The sequence below is a fragment of the Pan troglodytes genome, chromosome 5 (genome assembly GCF_028858775.2).
Source record: "Pan troglodytes isolate AG18354 chromosome 5, NHGRI_mPanTro3-v2.0_pri, whole genome shotgun sequence".
In the NCBI taxonomy this organism is placed as follows: domain Eukaryota; kingdom Metazoa; phylum Chordata; class Mammalia; order Primates; family Hominidae; genus Pan; species Pan troglodytes.
In genome coordinates this window covers 40582352-40599263 of record NC_072403.2, presented here as the reverse complement: position 1 = coordinate 40599263, position 16912 = coordinate 40582352, and the positions used below count along the sequence as shown (strand labels likewise).

At 44.1% G+C, this 16912-nt stretch overlaps 1 long non-coding RNA gene across 1 annotated transcript in view; it reads left to right on the top strand.

Moving 5' to 3' along the window:
- Window positions 1-5480, top strand: part of LOC129144241 (uncharacterized) — a 38329-nt gene extending 32849 nt beyond the window's left edge. Inside the window, exon 3 of the long non-coding RNA XR_010157687.1 lies at window positions 5408-5480. This is a non-coding gene — a long non-coding RNA (uncharacterized LOC129144241). The remainder of the gene's footprint in view (window positions 1-5407) is intronic.
- Window positions 5481-16912: the final 11432 nt, after the last annotated feature.

Genomic DNA, 16912 nt, shown 5'->3' with positions numbered 1-16912 from the left:
TAATAGACTCAATCTCACTATATTGCCCAGGCTGGTCTCGGACTCTTGGGCTCAAGTGATCCTCCAACCTCAGCCTTCCAAAGTGTTGGGATTATAAGCATGAGCCACTACACCTGGCCTAGTTAAATGTTTAAAACTTAACATTTTATCTAAAAATACTTATCTTCATACATTTTAATGGTTGTATAATATTCCATTATAGGGATATACCAAAAGTGTCAGGCCAGGCACTGTGGCTCACGCCTGTAATCCCAGCACTTTGGGAAGCCAAGGTGGGTGGATCACCTGAGGTCAGTAGTTCAAGACCAGCCTGGCCAACATGGCAAAACCTCGTCTCTACTAAAAAATACAAAAAATTAGCTGGGCGTGGTGGTGGCGTGGGCCTATAATCCTAGCTACTCGGGAGGCTGAGGCAGGAGAATCGCTTGAATCCAGGAGGTGGAGGTTGCAGTGAGCCAAGATCGCACCACTTCACTCCAGACTGGGCAGCAGAGAGAGACTCAAAACAAGAGTTTGTTTTGAGACTCCATCTCAAAACAAAACAAAACAAAAACAAAAACAAGAAACCCAGAAGTGTCCTTTTTAACTAGTAGATTTTACATAGTAAAATGTAAACAAGCAACATCAGTAACACAAAATGGAACTCTTTAGGAGTTTCCTTTGATTGAGGATCATTTGAGAAATCCACCAAGCCAGTTGTATATAGCGTCAGAATTTTAGGCTCAGTTATACTTCTGACTCCATGGCCATGGGAAAGTCACCTAATGTTGCTCTACCCTGGAATTCTCTATGTTAGAGAGGAGGTCTCAGAGCAAATAATCACTGAGGTTTCCTCCAACTCTGAATGTCTGAGGATTCACCCATAACTGAGGCTGCTGCAATGTGTCTTTTCCTTCTGTAGTGTTTTCGCTGACTCACTTGTGACCCAAATGCTCCATCAGGTCAGAGGAAACATGTATACATAAGAAAAACCCTTGGGAAACTCGGTGACAAGGTAATCATGTCCTTGGAGCAGAATAAGTGCAAGGGATAAACAGCACAGCTTTGCTTAAAACCAGCTGCCCTTGTGTGACCTGAAGGGGCTTCCCTAGGGAGGATCTAAGAAGTGAAACTTTGCTTTTTGTCAGAAGAAAAGTGATTTGAAGAATTAAGGACTTTCAGGAGGGAAAATCACTGCTATGTTTAACTCTCAAAAGTTGAGGAGGCCAGACGTGATGGCTCATGCCTGGGATGCCAACAATTTGGGATGCCAAGGTGACAGAATCCCTTGAAGTCAGGAGTTCAAGACCAGCCGGGACACATAGTGAGGCCTTGTCTCTATTAAAAAAAAAAAAAAAACCCACCGGCGGCAGGGGGTGGTGGTGTTGGGGGAAGAATCCCAAATTTAAAAAGATGCCATAAAAGTTACAAGGGTAAGGCATTGCAAAGACCTATTATTAAGGGGGTTGAGGGCCGGGCACAGTGGCTCATGCCTGTAATTCCACTTTGGGAGGCAGATCACTTGAGCCTAGGAGTTTCAGCCCACAGTGAGCTGTGATCGCGCCACTGCACTCTAACCTCGATGGCAGAGTGAGATTCCGTTTCAAAAAAAAAAAAAAAGGAGTTGAGCAGAGGAAATACTAGGTGAACTCCACTCAGAAATGTCACCTTGAATTACCAGGATGATAGTCAAGGGTCTGATTTGGAAAGTGAGGGTCAGAAATGTGAATTTTGGTTGGTGTTTATTTGCTCACCACGTTGCTGTGGACCAATCACCTCTTTGAGTCTGTGTCTCCATCTGTACCATCTGTAAAATGAAAAAATGATAGTATCACATAAGCTTGTCGAGATAATTATGGAGATAAGAGGCTTGAGGCAAGTAAAGTTCTTAGCCAGTCCTGGCATGTGGTAAGCGCTAAAGTTTTTTTCTTTTGCAGTTAAAAACATTGAGGCCAGGTACAGTGGCTGATACCTGTAATCCCAACACTTAGGGAGTTCGAGGTGGGAGGATTGCTTGAGCCTAGGAGTTCAAGACCAGCCTGGGCAACACAGAGAGACCCCCGTCTCTAAAAAATAAATAAGTAAAAATTATTTTAAAATTAAAATAAAATATTGAGATAAAATTCATAATCCCGACGAGGCGCGGTGGCTCACGCCTGTAATCCCAGCATTTTGGGAGGCTGAGGTGGGCAGATCACGAGGTCAGGAGATCGAGACCATCCTGGCCAACATGGTGAAACCCTGTCTCTCTTAAAAATACAAAAATTAGCTGGGCGTGGTGGTGCATGCCTGTAATCCCAGCTACTGGGGAGGCTGAGGCAGGAGAATTGCTTGAACCTGGGAGTCGGAGGTTGCAGTGAGCCGAGATTGTACCACTGCACTCCAGCCTGGGGACAGAGCGAGACTCTGTCTCAAAAAAAAAAAAAAAAAAAAAAAAAAAAAAATTCATACTCCATAAAGTTCATCCTTTAAAACTGTACAACTTAGTGATTTTTCATATATTCACAAGACTATGCAACCATCACCACTAACTAATTCCAGAACTACCCAATTTTCATCACCCCAAAAAGAGACCCTGGGCCCATTAACAGTCATTCTTCATTACCTTTGTTACCCCTAGCCCCTGGCAACCACTAATCTACTTTCTATCTTCATGAATTTCCCTATTCTGTACATTTCATATAAATGGAATCTACAACATGTGGTCTTTTGTGATGGGCATCTTCCATTACCATCTAATACTGGATATTGTTGTTGCAGTTATTCCTATTTCCTATACATTATTTAAAAAAAAAATTAGAGGCCAGGCGCAGTGGCTCACACCTGTAATCCCAGCACTTTGGGAAGCCGAGGTGGGCAAATTACAAGGTCAGGAGTTCGAGACAAGCCTGGCCAACATGGTGAAACCCCGTCTCTACTAAAAATACAAAAAATTAGCTGGGAGTAGTGGCGGGCGCCTGTAGTCCCAGCTACTCAGGAGGCTTAGACAGGAGAATCATTGAACCGGGGAGGCGGAGGTTGCGGTGAGCCGAGATTGCACCACTGCACTCCAGCCTGGGCGACAGAAGGAGACTCCATCTCAAAAAAAAAAAAAAAAAAAAAGTTGGGCTGGGCACAGTGGCTCACATTTGTAATCCCAGCACTTTGGGAGGCCGAAGTGGGTGAATCACCTGAGGTCAGGAGTTCGAGACCAGCTTGGCCAATGTGGTGAAACCCGTCTCAACCAAAAATACAAAAATTAGCCGAGCATGGCAGTGGATGCCTGTAATCCTAGCTACTCGGGTGGCTGTGGCAGGAGAATCGCTTGAACCCAGGAGGTGGAGGCTGCCATCAGCTAAGATCACGACACTGCACTCCAGCCTGGGAGAGAGTGAAACTCCGTCTCAAAAAAAAAAAAATTAAATTTACTTTACTTTTTTTTTTTTTTGAGACAGTCTCACTCTGTCGCTCAGGCTGAAGTGCAGTGGAACGATCTTGGCTCACTGCAGCCTCAACCTCCCCGGCTCCAGCAATCCTCCCATCTCAGCCTCCTGAGTAGCTGGGACTACGGAGACGGGTGCCGCCACACCCTGCTAATTTTTGTATTTTTGGTAGTGACAGGGTTTTGCCATGCTGCAGAGGCTGGTCTTGAACTCCTGGGCTCAAGCCATCCACCTGCCTCGGCCTCCCAAAGTGCTGGGATTATAGGCGTGAACCACCGTGCCTGGCCCCTACAAATCAAATAGCATAAACTTCAAATGATATAATAGATACAAAACCTCCTTGTAAGGAAGAAATCGCTACAGAAATGTAAGAATTAATTTACCCATTGGGGAATTCAGTCTTTTGTGGGACTGGCGAGGTGCCCGCAGGAACTCTCCAGAGGGAAGGTAAAATCATAAAATTCAGAAATATGACAGGACTGAAAATATCCTACTATTATTCAAAAATAAATTACCCATTTAAAAAATGTTCAGTTGACTTTTCTCCAAAAGCTTTTTATTTGCTAGACTAAGTTCTCTTTGTCATGAGACTTGCCACTACCCTGTGAAAGTCGACAGTTTCCCCCAAACCTTGGAGCCATGCTGGGTCTGGATGTGAAATACAGAGGCAGAGCCATGGAGGACGGTAAAAGGAGGCCACCAGCCCCTCCCTCAGGCCCAGCCACCAACAGTGGTTGTGGGGAAAAGCAAGAGAGATCAGATTGTTACTGTGTCTGTATAGAAAGAAGTAGACATAGGAGACTCCATTTTGTTCTGTACTAAGACAAATTCTTCTGCCTTGAGATTCTGTTAATCTATGACCTTACCCCCAACCCCATGCTCTCGGAAACATGTACTATGTCAAACTCAGGGTTAAATGGATTAAGGGCGGTGCAAGATGTGCTTTGTTAAACAAATGCTTGAAGGCAGCATGCTCGTTAAGAGTCATCACCACTCCCTAATCTCAAGTACCCAGGGACACAAAAACTGCAGAAGTCCGCAGGGACCTCTGCCTAGGAAAGCCAGGTATTGTCCAAGGTTTCTCCCTATGTGATAGTCTGAAATATGGCCTCGTGGGAAGGGAAAGACCTGACCGTCCCCCAGCCCGACACCCATAAAGGATCTGTGCTGAGGAGGATTAGTATAAGAGGAAGGCATGCCTCTTGCAGTTGAGACAAGAGGAAGGCATCTGTCTCCTGCCCGTCCCTGGGCAATGGAATGTCTCCGTATAAAACCCGATTGTACGTTCCATCTACTGAGATAAGGAAAAACCGCCTTAGGGCTGGAGGTGGCAGGCAGCAATACTGCTTTGTAAAGCATTGAGATGTTTATGTGTATGCATATCTAAAAGCACAGCACTTAATCCTTTACCTTGTCTATGATGCAAAGACCTTTGTTCACGTGTTTGTCTGCTGACCCTCTCCCCACTATTGTCTTGTGACCCTGACACATCCCCCTCTCGGAGAAACACCCACGAATGATGAATAAATACTAAGGGAACTCAGAGGCTGGCGGGATCCTCCATATGCTGAACGCTGGTTCCCTGGGTCCCCTTATTTCTTTCTCTATACTTTGTTTCTGTGTCTTTTTCTTTTCCAAGTCTCTGGTCCCACCTAACGAGAAACACCCACAGGTGTGGAGGGGCAACCCACCCCTTCAGTGGTCTTTGACGTGCCCCAAAGACCTATTGGGTCTTTGGCTGAATCCATCAATAGATCTTCCAGAGGCAGATATTACATTTGATTTCTAGTCTTAATTTTGCTCTTTTATAATATGGAAAGAGCAGAGTTAATTTTTATTTCATGTGTGGGTTATGACTCACTGGGGATTTGTCCATGCAAATGGTCCTGCCCAAATGTAGATAATAATTTAACAACAATGATAACCCTCAGGATTATTAGCTCAGACTCTAAATGAAAAACTCTTCATTCATGGAAGTAATCATTCTCCTTTGCATTGACTTCCAGAGAATTTCTTAAAGACTTGAGAAGAGTCTTCTCAGTTTGCTGTTTGATTTATCCTTCTCATCACAAGTCACGGGTATGTATGACTCTCAGAAGCAAAAGAAGGTTAGGAAAGATTGTTGAACTGCCTTTTCGGCATACGGCCTGTGTGATGTTGGCAATTTTACCTCCCTGCTCAGTAGTGCCCTCTTCTTATATTCTTAAAATTTTGAAATATTTGAAGAGGTAGTAGGATATGCTTGTTAAGAGATGAGACTTGTTCTGGGAGTTACCAGGGAGAAAAAGAAATAAGGTTAATAAGTAAAAGATTTTTAAAAATAAAAAAGAAAAATTATTATTATTATTATTGTAAAAACAGAGTCTCACCATGTTGCCCAGGTTGGTCTCAAACTCTTGAGCTCAGTGATCCACCTGCCTCAGCCTCCCAAAGTGCTGGCATTACAGGCGTGAGCCACTGCACCCGGCTCAAAAAGAGAAAAATTAAAAAAATAATAATAAAAGATAATAAAAAGAAAAGATCAGACTCTGAAGCCAGACCATCTTCAAATCCCAGGATCACCACTTACTAGATTTGTGACATTGAGCAAGTTTCTAATCTCTGTACTTCAGTTTTCTCATCTGTAAAACAGAGATAATCATAGTAACTGTAGGGTTGTAGGGTTGTTGAAATGATTACATTAGTTAATACACGTAAAGAATCTAACAGTGCCTGTCACACAGTAAGCGTTTTCTGCTTATATACATATGTATACATATACATACACATATGTATGAAGAATAATATAACAAAATCTGAGTCTTTACACATAAATCCTAACATCAAGCCATATGTGCTTTAATTATTTTTTAAATAACTAAAATATGGCCAGGTATGGTAGCTCATGCCTGTAATCCCAGCACTTTGGGAGGCCAAGGTGGGTGGATCACCTGAGGTCAGGAGTTCAAGACAAGCCTGGTCAACATGGTGAAACCCTGTCTCTACTAAAAATACAAAAATTAGCCGGGCTTGGTGGTGGATGCCTGTAATCCCAGCTACTCTGGAGGCTGAGGCAGGAAAACCGTTTGAACTTGGGAGGCGGAGATTGCATTGCAGTGAACCAAAATCGTGCCATTGCCCTCCAGCCTGTGTGACAGAGCAAGACTCTGTCTCAAAAAAAAAAAAAGAAGTAAAATATTACAGAAACAATTACACCCTCCTAGTATCCCTCTTTTATTACATTTCTTCCTTTTCTTTCCTCAGATAACCATTATCCTGAATATTGATTATCCTGAATGTATGATTTATTATGAATCTATTACTTATCTTTTTTTTGAGACAGAGACAAAACAGTGTCATGGGTGTGTGCATATGTCCAAACTCATTAGAGTGTACATATTGAATATGTGTAGGTTTTTGTATATCAGTTACACCTCCATAAAGCTATTAAAAAACAATGGTATCGCCACTGCATTCCAGCCTGGTGACACAGCGAGACTCCATCTCAAAAAAAAAAAAAGGTATCATATTGAGGGATCATTTTGCCACTACTCTTTTCACTCAACTTTATAGTATTTACTCATGTTGCCACATGTAGCTACTTCAGCCAATTTAATTGGTGTAGGTGTTTCATTCATGACTATATCACAATTTATCTTCCTTGACTATATCACATTTTCTATACTATTGGACATTTAGACTGCTTCCTATTGTTTGCTCTCATAAGCATTGTTGCAGTGTACATGTTTTTAATTTAAAATAAAATTGTTTTTGAGACAGGGTCTTGTCCTGTCACCCAGGCTGGAGTGTAGTGGTGCAACCACAGCTCACTGCAGCCTCAACCTCCTGGGCTCAAACGATCATCCTACCTCAGCCTCCTGAGTAGCAGGGACTACAGGTGCATACCGCTATGCCTGGCTTATTTTTTGATTTTTTTTTTTTTTTTATAGAGGGGGGTCTCACTATGTTACCCAGGCTGGTCTCAAACTCTTGGGTTCAAATGATCTTCCAGCCTTCCAAAGTTCTGGCATTATAAGGGTGAGCCACCACACCCAGCTGCAATATACATTCTTATATGTCTTCTTGGGTACACGTGTGAGAGTTTTCTAGAGCATATACCTAGAAATAGAATTGCTGGGATGTAGGGAAAAACGCCTCTTCAACTTTCCTAGATACTGCCAAATTGTGGCTGTGCTTAGTGGTTGTCCCAGTTTTCACTTTCCCGGTAGAAAATGAGCAGTTCTTTGTCTCTCCACTGTTAGCAATACTCATTAATGTTGTCAGTTTCTTCATCTGTCAAAGGGAAATCAATATCTATTCCTAAAGGTCTTCTATAAACAAATGGAACATCTGGTGAGTTGTTGTTGCCCCCGCCGCTGCCACTATGTGTTAGACATCATGCTAAGTGCTTTACATACATTCTCTTATTTAAGTCTCATTTTTTTTTCTTTCCGAGATGGAGTCTTACTCTGTCACCCAGGCTGGAGTGCAATGGCGTGATCTTGGCTCACCTCCACCTCCTGGGTTCAAGCGATTCTCCTGCTCAGCCTCCTTAGTAGCTGGGATTACAGGCTGCGACCATGCCTGCCTAATTTTTGTATTTTTAGTAAAGACGGGGTTTCACCATGTTGGCCAGGCTGGTCTCGAACTCCTGACCTCAAATGATCCACCTACCTCAGCCTCCCAAAGTGCTAGGATTACAGGCGTGAGCCACCGCACTCGGCCTAAGTCTCATGTTAACTATAGAAGGCAGGTATTAGGAAACAAGACTTAAAAGGGGTAATTAATTTATCTGATGTCACATGACTGGTAGGTGACAGGGTAGGATTTGAACTCAAGTCTGTTGGACTTCAAGGGCCCTTTTGTTGCCCCAATGCTGAGCTGCATACATAATCTGTAGAAACAGCACTACATCAACTTTTTGTGTTTCTTTTTTTTGGAGAGAAGCAAGAATATTATTAATATTATACTTTAATTTTACATCAACAATGACACTGTGTAACCAATAGCACAAGGAAGAGGTAGTGGAGGTAGAAGATGGTCTGGCTTCCTGTTCCTTAACTAGCCTTGACTTTAACAGCAGAGCCCAAGCAACCTAGGAGCGCCTCACCTAGCCTCTTAATGAAGTGGGAAGAGGTGGGAATTGGAAGTCAGATGCTCAGAACTTAAAGAACGCTGATGGCAAGCCTGGGGAGAGGCCTGGAAATAAGGGAGGGGCTTTGGGCTGTGAGGAATCCCCTAGCGCAGGTCTTCGGCAGAGAACATGTCCCTGGCTCTGCCCAGGATGGATTCCTTGGCAGTGTCATACGGGTGCTCCTTGGAGGGGATCTCCAGGATGACTGGAATGGGGCACTGGTGTATATCCAAGGTGTGCCACACCATCTCTGTAATGTACTGGTTTTTTTGTTTGTTTGTTTGTTTTTTTGAGACGGAGTCTCGCTGTGTCTCCCGGGTTGGAGTGCAGTGGCGCGATCTCGGCTCACTGCAAGCTCCGCCTCCCGGGTTCACGCCATTCTCCTGCCTCAGCCTCCCAAGTAGCTGGGACTACAGGCGCCCGCCAACACGCCTGGCTAATTTTTTGTATTTTTAGTAGAAACGGGGTTTCACCGTGTTAGCCAAGATGGTCTCGATCTCCTGACCTCGTGATCCGCCCGTCTCGGCCTCCCAAAGTGCTAGGATTACAGGCGTGAGCCACCGCGCCCGGCCTGTAATGTACTGGTTGATGAGGATGATGCCAATGTTGTCCCGTTCACAAACTGCTGGAAAGTGTCTTTGATCTCACTGATGGTTGTATGCTTCTCCACCACCAGGAAATTGGGATAGTAGTTCTTGTTAAGCTCCCCTATGCCACCCAGCAGGAAAGCAGTCACCGTGTCCTGGTCTCCAAACTGTCTTTTTAGATGAGGAGTTGAGAACTGGAATGTCCTTTTGTGTACATGAAAGTTATAGAGCTTGGCCGGGCACAGTGACTCATGCCTGTAATCCCAGCACTTTAGGAGGCTGAGGCAGGCGGATCACCTGAGGTCAGGAGTTGAGACCAGCCTGGCCAACATCGTAAAACCCCGTCTCTACTAAAAATATAAAAATTAGCTGGGCGTGGGCGCGGTGGCTCATGCCTGTAATCCCAGCGCTTTGAGAGGCCGAGGCGGGCGGATCACAAGTTCAGGAGATCGAGACCATCCTGGCTAACACGGTGAAACCCTGTCTCTACTAAAAAATACAAAAAAAATTAGCCGGGCTTTGTGGCGGGCGCCTGTAGTCCCAGCTACTCGGGAGGCTGAGGCAGGAGAATGGCGTGAACCTGGGAGGCGGAGCTTGCAGTGAGCCGAGATCGCGCCACTGCACTCCAGCCTGGGCGACAGAGCAAGACTCCGTCTCAAAAAACAAACAAAAAAAATTAGCTGGGCGTGGTGGTGCATGCATGTAGTCTCAGCTACTTGGGAGGCTGAGGCAGGAGAATCACTTGAACCCAGGAGGCAGAGGTTGCAATGGGCCCAGATTGTGTCACTGCACTCCAGCCTGGGTGACAGAGCGACAGCCAGTCTAAAAAAAAAAAAAAAAGTTATAGAGCTCAACTAAAAGTCTGGCACTATGTTAATATGGGAGAGGCTGGGAGTGAGTGGGAGGTGTAGACAAAACAAGGTTGGCTGTCAGTTGATAATATTGAAGCTGGGTGACGCATACATGGGAGTGCATATACTATTCTATTCACTTTTTTTGTTTGTTTCTTTGAGATGGCCTTGTTCTGTTCACCTGGGCTGTAGAGCAGTGGTGTGATCACAGCTTGCTGCAGCATCAACCTCCCAGGTTCAAGTGATCCTCCCACCTCAGTCTCCTGAGTGGCTGGAACTACAGCTGCACACCACCACACCCAGCTAATTTTTTTTTCTGTAAAGTTCTATTGAGTTAGTATATTTTCCTTTTTCTTTTTTGTACAGATGAGGTTTCACCATGTTGCCCAAGCCGGTCTTGAACTTCTGGCCTCAAGCAATCCACCTGTCTTGGCCTCTTAAAGTGCTGGGATTACAGGCATGAGCCATTGCACCCAGCCCACTTGTTTTGTTTTGTTTTTTTTAAATAGAGTTTCTCTCTGTGCTCAGGCTGGAGTGCAATAGTATGATCATAGCTCACTGAAACTTTGAACTCCCAGGCTCAAGTGATCCCCCTGCATCAGCCTCCTGAGTACCTAGGATTATAGGCATGTACCACCACAACTGGGTAATTTTTTAAGTTTTTTTTTTTGGTAGAGACAGGGTCTTTCAGCTGGGTGCAGTGGCTCCCGCCTGTAATCCCAGCACTTTCGGAGACTGAGGCAGGTGGATCACCTGAGGTCAGGAGTTCAAGACCAGCCTGGCCAACACGGTGAAACTCCATCTCTGCTAAAAATACAAAAATCAGCTGGGTGTGGTGGTGCACACCTGTAATCCCAGCTACTTGGGAGGCTGAGGCAGGAGAATCACTTGAACCCCGGAGGCGAAGGTTGCAATGAGCCCAGATTGCACCACTGTACTCCAGCCTGGGAAACAAGTGCTAAACTCTGCCTCAAAATAAATAAATAAATAAAATAAAAAATTTCCATAATAAAAAGGGAAAATATATTTTTAAAATATATATTAAAAAAATTTTTTTTAAAAAGGGTCTAGCATCATGTTTAATTATATATTTGCAGATTTAGGTATTGAATGAGTTTGGGTCTCTGATGTGAAAATCAAAACTTAGTAATACAGCATCTTTATAAAACACTTTATAGTTGGCAAAATATTTCCAGACTTTATCTCACAACTACTCTCAGAGGTAGATGGAGAGGACCTCTGAGATGATAATACTCCATTTCAGAGAAAAGAAAAGAGAAGTTCAAAGCAGTAGATCTGGGACTTTAACCCAGTTTTTAAACATGGAATGCAGTGATCTGCTCCTTTTATTCAAAATGGTTACAACCCTATGCTTTTTCTGATTATAAAAATAAGCCTGGGAAACAGTGAGACCGTATCTCTACTTAAAAACAAACAAACAAAAAATGTAGCTAGGCATGGTGGTCTGCCCCTGTAGTCCTAGCTACTCATGGGGTTGAGATGGGAGGATCTCTTGAGCCCAGGTGTTTGAGGTTACACTGAGCCATGATCATGCCACTGCACTCCGGCCTGGGTGACGGAATGAGACCCTGTCTCTAAAATAATAATATATGTATATAATTTTAAAACAATTTAAACAAATTACAAAGAAGAAAAATGTGACCTCACCACACAGAGGTAGGTATAGTTAACATTTTGTATATTATTCTTCAAAATTTTGTTTTTAATTTTTTTTTTTTTCTAGACGGAGTCTCTGTGTTGCCCATGTGATTCTTCTGCCTCAGCCTCCTAAGTAGCTGGGACTACAGGTGCACGCCCCCATGCCGAGCTAAGTTTTGTTTTGTTTTGTTTTGTTTTTGACAGAGTCTTGCACTGTTGCCAGGCTGGAGTGCAGTGGCACAATCTTGGCTCAATGCAACCTCTGCCTCCTGGGTTCAAGGGATTCTCCTGCCTCCGTTTCCCAAGTAGCGGGGACTACAGGCACAGGCCACCATGCCCAGCTAATTTTTTTATTTTTAGTAGAGACAGGGTTTCACCATGTTGGCCAGGATGGTCTCTATCTCTTGTCCTCATGATCTGCCTGCTTCGGCCTCCCAAAGTGCTGGGATTACAGGCGTGAGCCACCATGCCCGGCCTGTTTTAAATTTCTTTTTACAAAAATAAACATATGACATAGTTTTGTAATCTTCTTTGTCTCTTGAACAATTATGTAGTTTAAACATGTGCCCATGTCAATAAATTCAGATCTGCATTTATTATATGGCACTCTTGTAACTAATTTAACTGATCTCCTTTTGTTAAGCATTTAGATGGTTTCCAATTTTTCAAAATTATGAACAATAGCAAAGTAAACTTTCTTGTATCTTGGCTCATTCATTATTTCCTTAGGATTCATGACTGGGAGTGGAAAATCTGGGTCAAAGCATTTAGAAGAATTTTGCTACATATTGCCACCAATCTCAGAAATTTATGGATTTATATTCTCAACCATCCAGTTGGGTTTTTTTTTCCCACCAATTGATAGTTGTTTTTCTTGAGACAAATGGAATTCAAACACACTAGTGAAAATACAGAGTTTAATTTGCTGACTTGTTTTTTTTTTTTTTTTTTGAGATGGAGTCTCACTCTGTCACCCAGGCTGGAATGCAATGGCGCGATCTCGGCTCACTGCAAGCTCCGCCTCCTGGGTTCAAGCGATTCTCCTGCCTCAGCCTCCCGAGTAGTTGGGACTACAGGAGCCCGCCACCACCCCTGGCTAATTTTTTTTTGTATTTTTAGTAGAGACAGGGTTTCACCGTGTTAGCCAGGATGATCTCAATCTCCTGACCTCGTGATCCGCCCGCCTCGGCCTCCCAAAGTGCTGGGATTACAGGTGTGAGCCACAGCGCCCGGCCTAATTTGCTGACTTGTAATCAAGTTGAACTATTGAGCAAACCATTAATAAACAACTAACTTAATCTTCTGCTGGGCTCAGTGGTTTATGCCTGTAATCCCAGCACTTTGGGAAGCTGAGGCAGGAGGATCGCTTGAGCCCAGGAGTTCAAAACTAGCCTGGATAACAAAGTGAGACCTTGTCTCTACCAAAAATCAAAAAATTAGCCGGACATGGTGGCACGCACCTGTGGCTCCAGCTACTTGAGTCCAGGAGGTGGAGGCTGCAATGAGTGGAGATCATGCCATTGCACTCCAGCCTGGGCGACAGAGTAAAAGCTCGTTTCAAAAAAAAAAAAAGAAAGAAAGAAAAGAAAAGAAGTGGTAATGACCTTCAAGCTTCAATGTGCATTAGAATCACATGGTGATTCCCGGGCTCTATTTCAGACACACTGACTTATACTGTAGGGGTCTGGGACCCAAGAATGTGCTTTTTTTTTTTTTTTTTTTTTTTTTTTCCTGAGACCGAGTCTTGCTCTGTTACTCAGGCTGGAGTGTAGTGACACACTCTCGGCTCACTGCAACCTTCGCCTCCCAGGTTCAAACGATTCTCGTGCCTCAGCCTCCCAAGTAGGTGGGATTACAGGTGCCCGCAACCGTGGCTCATTATTTTAATTTTAATTTTTAGTAGAGACGGGTTTTCAACCATATTAGCCAGGCTGGTCTCGAGCTCCTGGCCTCAAATGATCCACCCACCTTGGCCTCCCAAAGTGCTGGGATTATAGGCATAAGCCATTGCACCCGGCCAATAATGGGCTTTTTTTTTCTTTTTTTTTTGAGACAGAGTTTCACTCTTGTTGCCCAGGCTGGAGTGCAGTGGCACGATCTTGGCTCACTGCAACGTCCACCTCCTGGGTTCAAGCGATTCTCCTTTCTCAGCCTCTCAAGTAGCTGGGATTACAGGCACGCACCACCACGCCCAGCTAAATTTTTGTATTTTTAGTAGAGAAGGGGTTTCACCATGTTGGCCAGGTTGTTCTCAAACTTTTGACTTCAGGTGATCTGCCCGCCTTGGCCTCCCAAGTAATTCCCAGTGGAATTACAGGCATGAGCCACTGTGCCCGGCCAAGAATGGGCATTTTTTTTTTTTTTGAGATGGAGTCTCACTCTGTCGACCAGGCTGGAGTGCAGTGGCATGATCTCAGTTCACTGCAGGCTTCGCCTCCTGGGTTCACGCCATTCCCCTTCCTCAGCCTCCCGAGTAGCTGGTACTACAGGCACCCACCATCACACCTGGGTAATTTTTTTTTTTTTTTTTTTTTTAGTAGAGGCGGGGTTTCACCGTGTTAGTTAGGACGGTCTTGATCTCCTGACCTCGTGATCCGCCCACCTCGGCCTCCCAAAGTACTGAGATTACAGATGTGAGCCACCACGCCCGGCCAAGAATGGGCATTTGTAACAAGACCCACCTGCTCCCAAGTGACTGTGATTTAGGGAATTAGACCCTTGAGATACTAGCTTAAGGATACACACAACGATAGGTCAATAGTGTGCTGATTATGGACCTGTTTAACTTTTGGCCCCATGAGGTCTGGTGAGAGAAAGGAAATATTGACTTATTCTCTCTAGTCTTGGCCTCTTCCACCTCATTCTGTCTCTGTCTCTCTGACACACAGACACACACACACACACACACACACACACTCTTTTGTGGAGGAAATGAGCATTTTACTTTTGGGGATGCCTTTACAGCAGGCTGCTATTATCAGTTACAAAGAGTTCCTTTCTAGCGATTCCTGTTTAGGGCTTTCTGTTTTGTTCTGATTTGCTTTCCTTTTCAAGCAGGCATCTTCGATGTTCCTAACCAGTTAAGCACCTGACAGTCACTTGATTTTTCCTTTTCTGTAGAAACTCACTTTAAATCATCCCAGAAGTTCTGCAGTGTGAGATTCGAGGAGATTGGAGGCAAATGAGTCCAGTGAAATTCTACGGGGCCTCTGAGAGGAGGCCCCTGGGTTGTCATCACTTGTTAGCATGGTCCTTCAAATTCAAACTGGCTTTCCAGGCATTTTCCTTTCCAGGATAGCTCCCCTTTGCCTAGCTTCAGGAAACAGCTTTTAATTTTCTCCTTGAAGGTCTATTTTTGACACAAAGGCTTCATTTTTCATAGAACCCTGCAGCTTTTCTATGTTTGGAGGCCTGGCAAAGGCGTCAGACATGTGACCCTCCTAGGCAGGTCTGCCCTTGAAAAATGTATGCTAAGGGGAGGGCTGAGGCCTTCCTTGCTCCCTGAGGCCTCGCCCCTACCCAGATGCCTGCCTGGGCCCACTGCCGAGGGCCCCCCGCCAGCTGTCACATGTCCAGCCAGAGCAGCACTACCCACGCATGTAGAGCCGAACTGTGTCTCATCTTTCCAGGGTCAAGTTCATGCAGACAATTTATTTTTCTGATAAGTGACTCCTATTACTGGGAAAGGACCAGATGACTGCCATTTATCCTTTAAAATATATATATATATATATAAAATTATCCATTCACAGACATTTTCCGTTTATGCCAAATGTTTATCTCTGCCACATGCAGTATACTTCATGGTAACAAAACCAAAGGGCCAGGTAAAAAACAACACTTTGTTGAAATATAATTTACATACAATAATGTTCACCCATTTAAAGTGTACAGTTTGGCAGGGCGTGGTGGCTCATGCCTGTAATCCCAGCGCTTTGGGAAGCCGAGGTGGGTGGATCACTTGAAGTCAGGAATTCTAGACCAGCCCGGCCAACATGGCAAAATCCCATCTGTACTAAAAATACAAAAATTAGCTGGGCGTGGTGGTGTGCACCTGTAATCCCAGCTACTTGGGAGGCTGAGCCTGGACAATTGCTTCAACCTGGGAGGTGGAGGTTGCAGTGAGCCAAGATTGCACCACTGCACTCCAGGCTGGGTGACAGAGCGAGACTCTGTCTCCAAAAAAAAAAAAAAAAAAAAAAGTGTACAGTTTGATGAGATTTGATAAATGCATATACCCATGTAACTGTTACCACAATTAAGCTATAGAACAATTCCATTAACCCAACCCAAAAGATCCACTCATGCCCCTTCCAGTCAATTCTCTTGGCCCCCTCCAAGCTTCCCTGCACCACAAGGCACCACTGGGGTCACTTCATCACTATAGCTCAGTTTTACCTATTCTTGAACTTCATATAAGTGGAATTACACAGTATATATTCCTTTGTGTCTGGCTTTTTTTGCTCAATATGTTTCTGAAATTCATCCATGTTTCTGAAATTCATCCATGTTGCTGTACCTATCAATAGTTTATTCCTTTCAATTACTGAGTAGTATTCCATTGTATGGGCATATTACAATTTGTTTATCCATTTGCTTATTGATGAACAGTTAGGTTGTTTCCATTACTTGAATACTGCAAATAAAACTGGTATGAATGGGCCAGGCGCAATGGCTCACACCTGTAATCCCAGCACTTTGGGAGGCCAAGGTGGGCCGATCACCTGAGGTCAGGAGTTCAAGACCAGCCTGGCCAACATGGTGAAACCCCATCTCTACTAAAAATGCAAAAATTAGCCGGGTGTGGTAGCACACACCTGTAGTCCCAGCTACTTGGGAGGCTGAGGCAGAAGAATTGCTTGAACCCAGAGGGCAGAGGTTGCACTGAGCTGAGATCGCGCCACTGCACTCCAGCCTGGACAACTGAGCAAGACTCCATCTCAGAAAACAAAAAAAACCTGCTATGAATGTTCATGTATAAGTATTTGTATAGACATATGCTTTCATTTATTTTGAGTAAATAGATAGGAGCAGAATATTTTGGTTTTGCAGTAAGCGTAAGCATATGCTTAACTTTTAAAGAAATGGGGCATCAAAGTATGATGTAGACTGATTAAAAAAGGAAACAAAAAGAAATGGGACAGTTAAAAACATCTCAATTTTTGTTGTCAATTCTATATTATATGTCAAGAATGTCAACTCCTATTATATTTCAAGAATTCCAGCTTTCTATTCTTGTGGTTCATTTGGAAAGAGAACTGTTTTGAGTCAGAAGTCTGGGCCAGGACCCCTTGACCTCAG